The sequence below is a fragment of the Diceros bicornis genome, chromosome 34, assembly GCF_020826845.1.
Source record: "Diceros bicornis minor isolate mBicDic1 chromosome 34, mDicBic1.mat.cur, whole genome shotgun sequence".
Taxonomy (NCBI): domain Eukaryota; kingdom Metazoa; phylum Chordata; class Mammalia; order Perissodactyla; family Rhinocerotidae; genus Diceros; species Diceros bicornis.
The window spans coordinates 26,643,814-26,659,692 of NC_080773.1; the positions used below are offsets into that span (position 1 = coordinate 26,643,814).

The 15,879-nt window shown below is 47.4% G+C and overlaps 1 pseudogene; it reads left to right on the forward strand.

Annotated features, from left to right (window-relative positions):
• Positions 1-779: 779 nt before the first annotated feature.
• Positions 780-1,642, forward strand: LOC131397659 (myeloid cell surface antigen CD33-like; annotated as a pseudogene).
• Positions 1,643-15,879: the final 14,237 nt, after the last annotated feature.

A 15,879-nucleotide genomic window follows, 5' to 3' on the forward strand; every position in this document is an offset into this window, starting at 1 on the left:
GAAGTGATTCTACTGGGTGGGGACCATCTCACAGACACAGACCAGGTTGGTTATCTCGCTTCTTGTCTCCAGCCGGCCCAACGCGGAAATGTTCAGTAAGTGTTTGGGGAATGAATGAATGAATGACTGGCTGCTACCTTCACTTTACCTAGGACTCCCTTCTTTTCCCCTCCCCCGGACACTCACACAGACCGTAAGGAATCTTACTCCTGGCAAGACCGACCACCCGGGCTCTCGATGAGGCTGTGAGCTTCCATGGTCCGGCAGGAGCTAGCCAGCTCCCTGGTGTAGACAACAGGGCCCAGAAATGCATCTCAGATGGGAGGTGCATAGAGATTCACCATATCCTACACCTCAGATGTCCTCAGAGGTCCTGGTCCAGGCTCCAGTGCTGGAGGGAAGCCCGAGATGGGAGCAGGACACAGCGTCTGCTCCTCTGCTCCCCTCTGGGTGGGTCTCATGGGCTTTTGGTTGTGGGATGTCCACCCTTTCTGTGCAGAGGGGAAAAATACTCCAGCCTCTGTGAAAGGCTGAAGTCAAGTGCTCCTCCCCAGCTTCCCACAGGTCTCCCCATGGCCTCCCTTCTTACTCGTCTTCCTCCTCTCTTTTCAGACACAGGACAGATGCCCAGAAGCCTCCATCTCTGAGATTTTGCCACTGCTCTTGCCCCTACTGTGGGCAGGTGAGGGGGCCAAAGGGGAGAGGAGGTGGCTGGGGCGGGGGATGCGGCTGACCATATTTTCCCCATAGAGTCCCTGGCTCAGTATCAAAAATACTGATTGGAAGTGCAGGAGTATATGAGGGTGCAGGAGGGCCTGTGCGTCACTGTGCCCTGCACCTTCTCCCATCCCCAGGACAAAAGGATTGACGGTGCCCCAGCTCACTGCTGCTGGTTCTGGGAGGGGGTTAATATATGCCAAGATGCTCCTGTGGCCACAAACAACACAGATCAAAAAATGCAGGAGGAGACCCAGGGTCAATTCTGCCACCTCGGGACCCACAGATCTACAACTGCTCCCTGGACAGGAAGAGGGACAATGGAAAATACTTTTCTCAGGCAGAGAGAGGAAGGAAAATTGGACTTACAGATTTAACCGTCTCTCGGTGCATGTGATGAGTAAGGGGTGGGCTCCAGGAGATGCCAAAGGGGAAGGACATGGGGGCCAAGGCAGACTGGGATGGCACCCTCCTCCTTTGAGGGGATTAGGGGTACAGTGTGTTGGTGCTCAGAGGGAAGAACTGGACCAAAGCCTGAGGCTAGTTTCAGGGGCGCACCTCAGCCCCTCCCTCCTGTTCCCTGTGTCTCCCTCTCTCCTCACCAGCCCTGACACACACACCCGACATCCTCATCCCGGGGACCCTGGAGCCTGGCTGCTCCTGGAATCTGTCCTGCCCTGTGCCCTGGGCCTGTGAGCAGGGCACACCTCCCACCTTCTGCTGGACATCAGTTGTCCTCACCTCCCTGGGCCCCAGGACCCGTGTCTCCTTCATGCTTACCCTCACCCCACAGCACCAGGACCATGGCACTAACCTCACCGATCAGGTGAAGTTCCCTGCAGCTGGTGTGACCGTGGAAAAGACCATGCCACTCAATGTCACCTGTGAATGCCAGGCCAGGACCCTCAGGTCCCTGAGGGTGTGAGGGGCACTAATGCCAGGCCAGGGACACTTGATTCTTTCGTCCTGGGAGCTTAGCTGAGTACAGGACCTAGAAGGACACAAGCCCTCTCCCTCCCGCATTTCTGTGGCTCCTGAGGTCAGGGAATATTTACATTTCCCTCTCCCCTCCCTCTCCACTTCTCTCCCTCCTCTCGTCCTAGCTGCTCCAGAGAACCCAGAAATTGGTGTCTGCCTAGGGGATGACACAGGTGGGAAGGAGACCCCAGACAAGGGTATGGACTGGAGTGGGGTCTCTGCCAGGTCAGGCTGACCTGGACTTTCCTAGCCTAGATGGTGGGGCTATGGTGGGGGGCTGCAATAAGCCATGACAAGCCCCGTTCAGGCCTCTTCCTACAATATCCTGCAACTCATGTCTTGCCATGATGACCACCAACTTCCTCCCTGTCCTTCCTAAATGTGCTCTTTATCTTTCTCCTGTCACTGAAGGCCTCAGGAGATCTTTTTAGCAGATGTTATTTTTTAGAGCATTTTAGGTTCACAGCAAAATTGAGGGGAAGTTAGAGAGATTTCCCCTATACCCGCTGAAGTTCCCACACATACACAGCTTCCCCACTATCAACATCCCCCACCAGAGGGGATATATGTTACAACCCATGAATCTACATTATCACGTCATTACTATGCCTAGTCTGAAGCTGACAGTAGGGTTCACAATTGGTGTTGTACATTCTATGGGTATGGACAAATCCATAAGGACATGTATCCATCATTATAGTATCACATAGAGTGGTTTCAATGCCCTGAAGATCTCTTTGGGCCCTTTTCTCACTGGGAATCACTGGTCCTCGTCCTGACCTGTTTCTAGATCCCAGCTCCCCACACTGCTCTATTGCCATGGGTAATGGCATCTGGGCTCCTCACTGGACATTGAGTCCCGTTGGGGCTTTCTCCGCAGTGCCCATCCAACTGTTGACAGGTGATGCCCAGAGACACATCCCTCACCCTAGGTGTTGGGTCCCCAGAAGGCATGGCCAGGCAGGGCCAACAGAGGTGTCTGGGTCTGTCCTGAAGGTCTGAGAATTCCCAAGTTCCACTCCCTCCTGGAGATACAAAAGATCACCTTTGACCTTGGGGGATGGGACCCGTGGAGGACAAGAGAGGAGATTCGGACACCATCCCTGGAAGGAAGCTGAGACAAAGCTGTTCAGCATCCTACAGGACTCTGTGTGTGTGTTTTTCTCTCTCTGGAATGTCCGCAGAGCCCAGAGCCTCACGTTCCTGCTGCAGCCAGGTCTGTGGGCTGTTGCAGAGACATGCTGGGTGGAGAAGAACCTGGGTCTTGGAAGAGAGGGAGTTTGTTGGAGAGTATTGTGGGGCTGGATACGGGGTATCATGTGAACCATATTCTTTAGGAGAAGGCTTAGGTTCTATGATGAGTAGGAGAACCCAGAAGCTAAACCCTGGATGGGAGGGGAGGGGTACCCCTCTCTACACGCTGGAGTGGAGAAGACACAAGTCAGTTCATCTAGATTGGAGTTCACCCAAAGTCTTTCTTGTCTACAGGGGAACCATGGACCAGGGCAGGTGTGATTCAGGGTGCCATTGGGGGAGCTAGTGTCACCACACTGCTCACTCTCTGCATCTGCCTCATCTTCTTCATGTGAGCTTGGTTGGAGGTGGGCCAAGAGGTGGAGAAGAGAGACCTGGAGTGTTGTGAGGGCTCAGAGCAAGGGTAGGGGCACGGTGATGGTGAGAATCCATCTGGTAGCCTCTGAGCCACGCATGAGTGTGTTCCCAGCTCTGGTCGCTGATGTCCTGGAGCAGGGGAGGAGATCTTGTTACAAAGTCTTGTGATGAAGGGTCCTGGGTTCACCCCACCCTCGACCTGCCATAGTCACTCACTCCAGCCTCAAGAGAGTGACCTGTGTCAAAGACCCTGGTGTCTCCCATCAGAGTGAAGACCCACAGGAAGAAAGCAGGCAGGTCAGCAGTGGGCGTGGATAACCAGCTTCCCTGGTCATTCACGTGGGCATCCTGGCATGCATTCTGCCCCCCGCGTCTCCCTGGGGTGGCCCTCAGTTATGCTCCATTAGGCATGTCCAGAAAAAGCTTGTCACCTTCCTACTTGTTCGAAAATGTAGGTTTTATTATTATCATCATAGCTTCATAACAATTCTTTGGTCCACGATGAACTTCATATACAATGAGTACCACATAGCCTAGAGGTGTAGTAGGTTATACCATCCAGATTTGTGTAAGTGCACTCTGTGATGTTCACACAATGATGAAATCACCTAAAGACGCATTTCTCAGAACATGTCCCAGTCCTTAAGCGATGCACGACTACATAGGCATGTGAGGCTAACAGATTAGGAGACAGTTGTTACTCACAGTTCCCAAGAGGAGGGGAAATTCCACACCACCTAGGGACGGGTGAGGAAGCACCAGGGCTGGTAAAGAAGCAGAGAGAGCATGAAGGAAATGTGGACAGGAGCCTTCACTTTGGTTTCCGTGAGAAAGGCAAAGTGAGGCAGGGCAAGTAGGTTTAGGATTGGCTAGTCTGAATCATTTTGGCAGGCTCTGGGGTGTAGGGGTTGTCTCCAGTTGTCTAGTACCTGGTTCTAGGTGATTAGGGCAGGAGGATAGCCCAGAGTGTCAGAGGCTGATAAAGGAAGTGGTTGGAGTATGAGCTGGTTGGTTTGCAATACCAAAGGCAGGCCTTGCAGGTAAGTCCTTTACTCTCTCGAGGAATTGGCTCACCCTGGCAAGGGCAGTCCCAAGTTCAGAAGGCCCCACATGTCAAGAAGTCAGGAACACGTGGTTAGTACACCTCCAAACATACTTCTCCTGCTGGGCTCTATCTCACCGATGGCACTCTTGTCCCTGACAACCAACAAGAGATTTACTCTTATCCTACCACTGTCCTCTGTCACCTCTTCCTGCTCTCATATGCTGCAAAGCTTGTCTGTGCTTCTTCTGACTTCATCTTAATACAACCACTCCCCTTGAGCTGAGCTCCCCTCTTAGTCCTTCTCCTGCTGAAGCCCTCCCGTCTCTCCTCCCCAGCACATTAGCATTCCCTCCATAATGAGGGGCACTGCTTCTCCACATGCCAAAAGTGGAGCTGTCAAACAACTTGGTCTGGCATGTGGGGAAGGAAAACCAGAGTCCCCTTCAGTGCTTCGCTCCTCCCACACTGACCTGCTGGCTCACCTCAAGCAGAGTAAGCGTTCTGCACCTCAGAATCATTGCTCTACTGTCCCCTCTTCCTCACGTGCCTATATCAACCTGCTTTACTGCTGCTCATCCTTTATCTCTGACTCTCACTTATTTATTTCACCCTGACTAGTGCGGACACTGCTGTGAGGGTTTTGAGCACGTGGTCAGCTATCACTTGTGCATTCCTCTACTCTTTCAGCAGCTATCTTGTGCTTGTTGATTGTTCTGAGGGCTTGGGTAATACCTGTATTTTTATAAATATGTGTGTTATAAATGTAAAATGTCCTTACTGTCAAAAACTTATATTTATTGGGGAGGTGGAGAAAATAATGGAAAAATAAGTAGTGAAAACATACAGGAAATGAGTGCTCTATAGGGAAATAAAATGAGAGAATCTGGAGGGACGTTCCTGGGGCTGGAGTCTCTGAGAAAACAGCTGAAGAAGGTGAAATATTGGGATGTGAGCCCTGAGAGAGGATCACTGATGTCACTAAACAGATTGAGCAGCAACTGCTAGGGCTCTGAAGTTGGGGCATCCCTGATACGTTGGAGAAATAGCAAGCAAGATAGTGTTGCTAAAGCAGAAGTCTGTTGGGGTGGGGAGGGGTTAATGGTGAGGAGGGAATGAGGACCGAGAGGCATGGAGGCTGCAAGTATCCGGGGTCCTGCAGTTCAGCATCATTACTTATGTATTTTGAGAAGAGTGACAACTTCTGTGTGGGCCTCCTTTCCTCACAGGGAACACTTTGCTTCTAAAACCAGATGTCCGGGGGAGTTCCCCACACCAAGAAATTCTCTGTGACGCAAGCTGGGTGTCCTACAACGTAAGTCAATTCTGACACTATCTACTTGCAGATAGCATCAGATTCCACAGGTTAAGGGCTCAGTCCCACAAGACTGCCCCCACTCCCCACATTAGACACCAGTCTCAAGTCGTCCAGGTTGTCATCTGTGTTTCTGACCAACTGGCTATAAATTGAAGGTTCCTCCCAGGATGGTTCAATTAATTTCTTGGGTTCAATTAGTTTGCTAGAGTGGCTCACAGAATTCAGGAAAACAATTTACTTACTGTGTACCACCTTGTTATGAAAGGATATGATAAAGGATACAGATGAACATCCAGATGAAGAGATGCATAGGGGAAGGGGTAAAGAGCTTCCGTACCTTCTCCAGAACACCATTCTCCTAGCACTTCCACGTGTTCGCCAACCCGGAAGTTCCCTGAAACTTATACTTTTGGGATTTTCATTGAGGCTTCATCGTGTAAACATGATGAAGTAAAATAACTCCATTTCCAGTCTCTTTCCTTTTTGGAGGGTAGATGAAGGGACTTAAAGTCCCAAGCATCTAATCATGGCTTGGTCTTTCTGGTCTTTCTAACCCCCATCCAGGAGACATGCAGAGTTGGCTTGTCAGAACAAAAGACCTTCTTGTCACCCAGGAAATTCCAAGGGATTTAGGAGCTCTGTGTCAGGAACCAGGGTCAAAGACCAAACATTCAAATGGGAAATGGGGGTAGATATATATCTATGTCTATATCAATATCTATATCAATAGACAGATATATGTATAGATATAGATATTGATATAGATATTTCAATATAGATATACATATTCTATTATTTCACAGAAATGAACTGACACACTCATTTTAATGAGCTCACTCTGGATGCCGTGTTGAGAAATCCCGTAGCAAGATAGGGTAGAAGAGAGAAGAGTAGATAAGGAAGACACTCAAATAGTGTAGGCAGGAGATGATGCAGACTGTATTAGTTTGCTGTGGCTACCTTAACAAGATACCATAGACTAGGTTGCTTAAACTACAGATTTATTTTTTCACAGTTCTGAAGGCTAGAAATCCAAGATCAAGGTGCCAGCTTGGTTGGTTTCTCCTGAAAACCCTCTCCTTGGCTTACAGATGACCGCTTTCCCACTATGTCTACAAATGGCGTTTTCTTTGTGCACATGCACCCCTAGTGTCTCTACTTCTTTTAAGAACATAAGTCATTTTGGGCCCTACTCTAATGATCTCAGTTAAACTTAATTACCTTTTTAAAGGCATCTTCAAATACAGTCACATTAGGGGTTAGAGCTTCAACACATGAATTCGAGGAGACAAAATTGAGTCCATAAGACAGAATTCGTCCAGGGTAACAATGATAAATCTGATGAGAAGAAGCTGGGTTCTGGATACATTTAGAAGGTGGAGCCAACAGAGTTTGGAGTGATAAATTACTTGTGGTATATGACCCAAGATAGCTCACTGCCTCTACCTCGTAGGTGTCATAGATGTCAAAGATGACTCCATAGATGTCCATAGACATTATAGATGTCATAGATATTTTTAGATGTCATAACTGTATGTAGATAACACAGATGTCCATAGATGTCATAGATGTCCATAGATGTTCGTAGAAGACATAGACATGCATATATGTCAAAGACAACTCCATGGAGGTCCATAGATAGCCATAGGGGTCATATATGTCCATAAATTGTCCATAGATACCCAGGGTGACTCCAGTGTGGTTGCCTTGAGCAACTTAAAGAATTGAACTGGCAATTCCTGAAATTGTCAGCTCTGTAGCAGTATATTTTCAAGAGGGGCCCAAACTTGATTTTGGTTACTATAAGTTTGAGGTACCTCTGAGATGTCCAAGTGAAGTTGACTAGTTGATGACAAGAGTCAGGAGCTTAGGAGAGGGCCCCATGTGAGAGACAGAGGTTTGGGAGTCCTCCACATCAAGACCTGATAGTGGATGAAACCAAAAAGAAGAGAAGGGACCCATGGACAGAGCCCTGGGACCCTCCAGCATTTAGAGTCAGGGAGATAAGGTTGAAACAGCAAGAAGACCACTAAGGAAGGATAAATGGATAGAGTGTAGGGTTGGGTCCTGGTGGCCAAGGGGAGATGGAGTTTCAAATAGGAGAGAGTGCTCATTTGTTTCAAATGCTAATAAGTCCCGCAGGATAGGATCTAGGAAATGACAATTTAAATTTATCTAAGTGATATCACAGCTGATCTTGACAAAAGCAGATCTAGTAGCCTGGTAGAGGCTGATATTCTAACTGGAGTCAGTTGAAGAGGGAATGGGAGGAGAGGCAGTGGAAAGACTGTTTTGAGAAATGTTGCCGTAAATGTAGAGCTGAGAAATGAGTCTGCAGCAGAAAATGGTTGTCCTAGTAAATCCTTTGTAAATTCCTGGGTAAGAGCACTGTCTTTTGTTTAAATGCAGTGTCTCTTGGTGGTCTCCTGGATGAGCAATTTTCATCCCTGACTCCATTCTCCAGAGACTGGAGAGGGGCTGGGAATGCAGTTAATAATTGATCATGCCTACATGAGGAAGCCTCCATAAAAATCCAAAAAGTATGGAGTTCGGGAGCTTCCAAGTTAGTGAACACATGGAGGTGCTGAGAGGGTGACGCTCCTGGAGAGAGCATGGAAGATCCATGCCCTCTCCCACTCACATTGCCCTATGTGTCTCTTCCATCTGATGTTCATCTGTATCCTTTTTATATCCTTTTATAATAAGCTGGTACACAATAAATAAACTGCTTTCCTGAATTCTCTGGGGAACACCAGAAAATTAATTGAACCCAAGCAAGGGGCTGTGGTGACCTCTGATTTGTAGCCACTTGGTCAGAAGCACAAGTGACAACCTGGACTTGAGATTGGCTTCTGCATGGAGGGGAATCTTGTGGGACTGAGCCACAACCTGTGAGACATGATGTTCTCTCCAAGTAGATAGTGCCAGAATTAAGTTCAATTGTAGGACACACAGCTAGTGTCACAGAGAATTGCTTGTTGTGGAGAAAAATAAACCTCACACGCCTGGTGTCAGTAGAGTTGTGAGTGTGATAGTAGTTTGAGAGTAAAGGAGAGACAGACAAGAGGAGAAGTAGATTTTCATAAATACCTTCCTGCGTATCCAGTGCCCAACACGTAGGAAACCTCAGAGAGACCATGATCTGCAGCTGTGTGACCTTGTGAAGTACCTAACCTGTCTGAGACTTAGTTTCTTTCTCTGAAAAATAATAGTAATAATAATATTTTCAACCTTGTTCTGTGTGAGCAGTCAGTGGATTTGGAAAGCAACCGATAAGTGCTGTATTTGTTGGATAACTGAATTAACGGGACCTTAAGAAACGTTTGATAATAGAATGGAAGAATGAATAAATGTTCCATCAGAATCAAATTCACTTCATGGACCCTCTCTGCCTCCTCCCTGCCCCACTCTTCCACAGCTCTGCTCTGAGCCCCCTTGCTCTCCACCCGGACACCAGTAGGGGTCCAAGTTAGACAGCCCCACGGTCCCCACAAGCTCTGCAGGACCACCTCTACCTTGGGGATGGAGCAGGAGCTACATTGTGACTCCCTGTCTTGACATGAGTACAGCCATGTTTGGCCGCTCCATTGACCTACAGCCAACAGCACAAAAAAGAAATACAAAGCTGCTTTCTGTGTGGTGGGAACTGGACTTTTCCTGGGAACTGGCCTTTCTCCCACGGAGAGAGTTGCAAGTTGTAACATTTCAAAGCTCTTGGAGCGTCGTAGTCCGGAATGGACTGGTCATCTGTGCCAGACTGAGACGATAACCAAAGAGAACAATGCACGTACACAACTACTGGGCTGGGACGTTAGCCAGGGAGCTCAGTGCACGTATGCCACTGATAACCATTTTGTGCATGGGAACACTAGATGCTTGCTCTGTAAACTCTGTAACTGCTTATATAAACTGCTGGAAACTGAGACCTGCTGAGAGTTCCACCCGTGGAAGGGACACCTTGCCCAGGACGTGTGATCCTTGCCCAGCCGCGTCGATTGACAGGGCTCTCCCGGCAGTGGGGCGTGGATGTTGTGAGTAACTGATTTGATGTGATTAATTGATTTGATATGAAGTAATTGATTTGATGTGTTCTCTTTTCAGTCAACCTGGTGTTTCTCTTTCCGGTTGATTTGCGTCATTTCTCTTCAGCCGATGTGGATGTTTTCCCTTTCCAGTCAGGCTGATGTTTTTTCCCTCTTAATATTTGACCTATTCGGATCTGTTTGCAGACTGTCGCCTTTACTATCCTCTATATAATAAAATATACCTTCAGTCCATTTGTTTGGAGTGGAAAGTGTCTTTTACATCTCCGATCGAATTCCCAAACCTCTCATAACACTCCCTCAGCTTTCACAGGGTGGATCTACAGGAAGGCACCTACAGGACACAGTGAGGAAACAAGGGGATCGTCAGTAGCAGCTGGAGCGCCCATGTCCTCTACAGGAAGGGGGACAAAAAGGCTGATTCTTGGACACAACATCCCCATAGGCAATGGGTATATGAACTATTGCATGTGAGTTTCCTACTATACTGGAACTATTTTAGGCTTTGCAATCAGACATACCTGGGATCAAATCCATGCTCTTTATTTATTATGAGTATGACATCAGGCAATCCAATTTACCCTTCCTTGTCTCAGTTTCCTGGTTTGTGAAATGGGGGTAAGAAGTCCTACCTCGCAGGGTTGCTGTGAGGATTAAATAAAAGTACATGTGGAAAATATCCAGGAAAAGTCCCGGTACATTATGATAGTTTGATGTATCCTGGTTCCTTCTCTCTTGAACAGAAAGGGCTTAGTGACATTTCACCCTGAGTCTGGGCGTGCTCTGTCCCAGACACCACATCAGCAACATGTCAGTTCACTCTCTACTCAAAGCCCTGCCAGGATCCCTGCCCTGACTTGGCCTCCAGCATATCTCTTTCCATTCCTGAATCTTCCCTTTCCCTTCTGCCTACTTCCTAATAGTCCTGCTTTAGGAAAAATCAAGTATTAACATTCAGAAAATTTCCTAAAACTCAGAGCTGACCATAGTCAAAATACTTCTCTATTTCCTCACCTCAAAAGAATAATTTACACGATTCTCAACTTGACATTCTAAGTCAGGGGTCAGGAAACTTCCTTTTGGAAAGGGCCAGACAGCAAATATTTTTGGCTTTGTAAGCTGTATGGTCTCTGTTGCAACTATTAAACTCCATGTTTCTAGCACAAAAGCAGCCATACACAATCTACAAAGGAATTAACGTGGCTGTGATCCAACAAAATTTTAGTTAGAAAAGGAGGCTTCCCCTGGGATGTGGTTTTATGACATCTATTCTAGGTTGTTCTTCTCACCCTGTCTATTTCTCCATCGCCACCTCCTAAGGAATCAGTTCCTCAGGTCGTTCTCTAAGTACCCACATGCGGATGCACTCTTCACTGTCTCTGTGCATCCACGTCCCTCCTCCAGGAAGGTCTGTCACCATGTCATCATCCGGCTAACACTTTCTTATCGTTCAGAATGAGCTCGAAAATATATATCTGGGTTGAGAAGTTGCAGTGATGCAGGACGTTTTAATCTTCCTCATGAAAACCTAATATTTTAATTTTAACAAAAATCAGTTCAAACAAAAATAGCCCCAGAGTCACCAACAGGACCCATACCAAGACAGGGATAAAGCATTGTGCCATAGGTTCACAAAAGGATGGAGAAATAAACAAATGGGAGATTGTGGTGTGCTGTAAAACATGCGTGATACCTAACACTCCTTCCCTCTGCCCTATATCCAGAGGGAGAGTGAGTCAGATTTCTGATTATGATGATGTCAGGGTGGGTCATATGGGTCAACCTGTCTGTTCAACACCTTAAAAGTTGATAATTAGACTTATAATCCAGACAAAATGGCATTGACCCATTTTTCCCTCCTTCTCCCCTCTAGTCACACCTATAAACCTTGTAAATGGTGCAAAAGACAAACAAAGGAGAATTCTGGAAGTTGGTAGGAACAAGAAAAGCTGCTTTAGGACCCCAAGACTGGAGGAACAATACAGAGACAGGGTGCCTCAGTCCCCCACCCTACAGAGAAAGGATACTCAGATTCACCATTTCCCAAATACTGACCAAGAATTAGAAGGCAGCAAGGAAGGCTCATTCCTCTCCTGGATGGAAGGAGAGCCCCTCTGACAATATCAGGCAAATCCAACACCACTGGCAAGAGGATCCATTGGAGCCAGAAATAAGTGTCCAGGAAGCACTTATCTTTCACATCAGGCCTGACACTACCCTCTCCTGCCCCGAGGCACTGGAGCAAGTGGACAGAATGGGAGAAAGTGATCCAAGCATAGAGTCTGATATTCCTGACCGTGACACTCACTTTTCTCCTTTGTCAAATATGAAGACTAGCCTCCTCACATTCACAGAAGTTTTTTTCTTTTTTAGCTTGGCATGAAGCAAATTATTTAAAGAAGCCATACAGAGGCCAGTAAACAGAAAACCTCAGCAATAACATTCCCTTGTACCCATAGCTCAGCCAGATGGGGCAGACAGACATTGTCCACAGGAGGGCCAATGTCCGAGAGGGAACAGGAGAGTTGGGAAAAGGAGGAGAGACAGGAGACCAGCACCACCCACTCCTGATTGTCTGCTCCTCCCCTGGCTCCATCCAACCCCACCTCTTTGCCCTCCTGGCCCCAAACTGGGGCCTTAAGCCTCAGCTCGGACCCTTCTGCAGAGCTGAGAGTTGCCTGAGCTCCAAACCTAACGCTGTTTCAGCACCTGCTCCCCTGCCTAGGTCTCCCCAGGGCTCACAGTGCCTCCTGGTGGACGGAAACCTCTGGGTGGCCAACCATTTACCAGCCACCAGTGCAGAGTGAGAGGAGCCTGGGGAAGGATCTGGTCACATCCTAGGTCAATGATGCTGGTCAGGTGTATCCAGGACCTTCCATGCTGCGCCACCATCCTCAGATTTGTGTTACCCTACAAGTGTTAACTAGGGATTGAGTGCTGTCCTGACGTGAGGACTGTTTAGCCAGAGGTGGCCCCAGTAAATAGATGAAACTACAAAGCCAGTCTTAGGGCGTCATTGATAAGAACACATTAGCCACTCAAAGAGAGGGTCACTGTAGTATTATACAGCTGTTGGAAGACCTTACGAGAAATAAACATTCCTTTTAATTTTGTAGCTTTCCCCCTCCCCAGCCTGAACAACTGCAGGAGTGCGTTCTGTCTTTCTCCATCTGAGCTGATTTTCACTTTATGTTTGGCACAGGTTTTTCCTCTTTCCGGGTTTTCTCACATTTCTGTCTGGAGCCTTCTGGTCTCTCACTAGGTGGTCTCAACCACTCCAGGGCTCCCACCCCAGCCTGCCCAGACATTTCCTGCAGTTACTAGCTCAGGCTGTCCTGTGCCCCAGAGTTGTGAGGTGGCAGGAAATCTGGGTCCTGATAGAGCTGGAAACAGAAACTGCACACCCTCCCGACATTCCGCTATACGAGCCCCCTCTGTCATCCCTACCCGGCTCAGGAGTTCCCCCTTGGGGCTGGCTTTCTTCTCCCCTATGGCCTCTCCAGGATCTGCTACATCAGGCGATCCGAGTCCTCCCCAGGTAACCCCTTATCTGAGTCCCCCGAACACCAGAACATTGTTCACCAGTCCTCAACCTCAGAGCCAGAATTCTACGGCTCTCTGACCTCACTCCTGTTGTTCCTGGCAGGGTCAGGGGCCTCTGAAAAGGAGGGATGAGAAAAACTGGAGCTCCTTTGCCCTCCTGGACAAGGGAAGATCCTGGATACAGGACCTCGAAAGGAAGGGCCAGACACAGATTCACCATGATCATTGTTTCCCAAACCTCTCTCCCCACCCCTAACCCACCTCTGCGCATCAGGGAAGCACTTTGATAAATTGGCCTTGCACCAATACAGAAAAAAACAAACTTGTTCATCTCTCACTTCTGGGCTCCCAAACTATTCCCTATATTTGTGAATGAGTAGATGGATGGAGAGGAAAGATATGTATATGTCTTTACCAAAATCAAAGCAATACTTTATGCAAGATTCTGTTACTTGTGTATTTACCTGTATGCAGACTTGGGAAGCCTGTCATTTGGCACATATCCATCACCCACTATGTAATTTATCATCACTGCGTGCAAAGCAAGTCTACAGTGCTTGTGAGAGACAAACATTCCTGCCACCAAGGACTCGCTTTCTATAGTTGGAACTTAAATGCGCAGTTAAGGAAACTCGTCTTCTCCCTGCCGTCTGCCCATCTCCAATCTGTTCTCCACAGGGAAGCCAGAGTGGACTCTAAAAACCCTACGGTGTCCTTTTTCAGTTTCTAACCCTCCAGTGGCTCCCAGTTGCCCAAATGGAAATAGCGAATATCCTTTAGAATGAGCCCAGGTGTTACATGGTCCATCTTATTGGGCCCAGGGACCTGTTTCTAATGCCTAGAACACACCACAAACCAAAAAGCCTACAGTTGCACAGAGGCACACACAAATTTCTTCATTTATTCTATCAAAGGATAATTATTAGAAGAAAACAAAGGTAAAATCATGGCTCTCATATAGATATAAAATGAACACGTTTTATAGATTCTTTTATTGTGGTAAAAAGACACACAACATGAAATCTAACTTCTTCACCAATTTTTAAGTGTACAGTACTGTTAACTATACGCACTATGTTGTACAGCAGACCTCTAGAACTTTTTCCTATCACATGACTGAAATTTATACCCATTAAACAGTAACTCCTCCTTTTCTTTAACTCATTAATGGGAGAACCAGGCAGAAATGAAAGAAGCAAAAATTTACATGGAGTAAAGGAATGTTGAAATGAATTAGTGAATGCATGTGAAACTGGCTTGGTGGGGGGATGCAAGTGGCCCCCCAGTGGGCAGAATGCGCATGTCTGTGGACATGATCTATTTGCATTGCTATTAATTATCTACAAATTAAAGCATTGTAAAATAGTTCAAAGGCAGTGAAATGGTACAATTAGATAGCTCTAGAAGGATGTGGTCTAAAGAATGCATAGTTTTCCATTGCAGACAGCCAGTCATCTCATTTTCCTTGTTCTGAATTTCCTTACAACGCTTAAAGTAACATGTATTGATCACCTGATATACGCCAAGTATTTTTCTGGGCAGAGAGGATTCAGCAGTAAATGGAAGAGATACAAGATCCTTGTGACACTTATTTTTAATGGCAGGAGAGGCAGGCAAAGAATCATTAAGTAGATTATGTATTTATTATATTGACTGGTGATACGGAGTTTACACAAAAACAAAACAGGAAAGATACATGCAGAATATGGGACGGTCTGTACTCTTCAGTGTGTTGCCCATGGACGTTACCACTGAGAAACTGACATTTGAGTATGCACACATATGCACACACACAATAGGCACTTACAAACACACACACACACAACTCAGACAGGCACACACAAAGACCTCAGACATACATATAGACACACACACAGACACATAGAGAATTCAAATGCACACGCAGACACGCAGACCTCAGACACAAACACGGAAACCACAAACACAGACACACACAAATATACAAACACACCAAAGACACACACATTGAGACTACAGACACAAACACACATGCAAATACAGACACTCACACCAGCCGGGGCCGGGAGTGGGGAGCAGAGACACATTCACAGCCTGGAGTGGTCAGGCCTGACACAGCAGGGAGGACGGGGCTGTGGGAGCCCAAGGAGGGAGTGAGGAAGAGTTCAGTCACCAGCCCTGCCAACACCTTGACGTCAGATTTTCAGCCTCCAGAACTGTGAGAAAATGAATTTCTGTTATTTATGCCACCCATTTCAGTTCAGTTCAGTTCATTTACCACAGATAGAAAAAATCACAGGCAGACTCACACCACAGACAGTCTTCCCTGGGAAGACTGGGGCCCTGCTTCTCAGGCCAGCTAGACCCAACGTCCCAGCAGGAGAGAAATGTCGGGGATGTCCTGTGACTCTGGACCACTTTCTGACATTTGGGAAACTTTTCATTCTCAGAAACCACCTCCCCTGCCCACTGGTGTCACCATACACCTGTCTCTGCTGCCCATGGTCCGGCTGACCCCGCAGCCGCACCACCCTGGCTGTTGGCCTGTGGCTGGAGCAACAGTTGTGTCCACACGCAGATTAACCACCAGGGAACGGACAGCGCAGGTGGGACTATCTTTTGGCTTTTGGAAAGACTGAGACATGAAG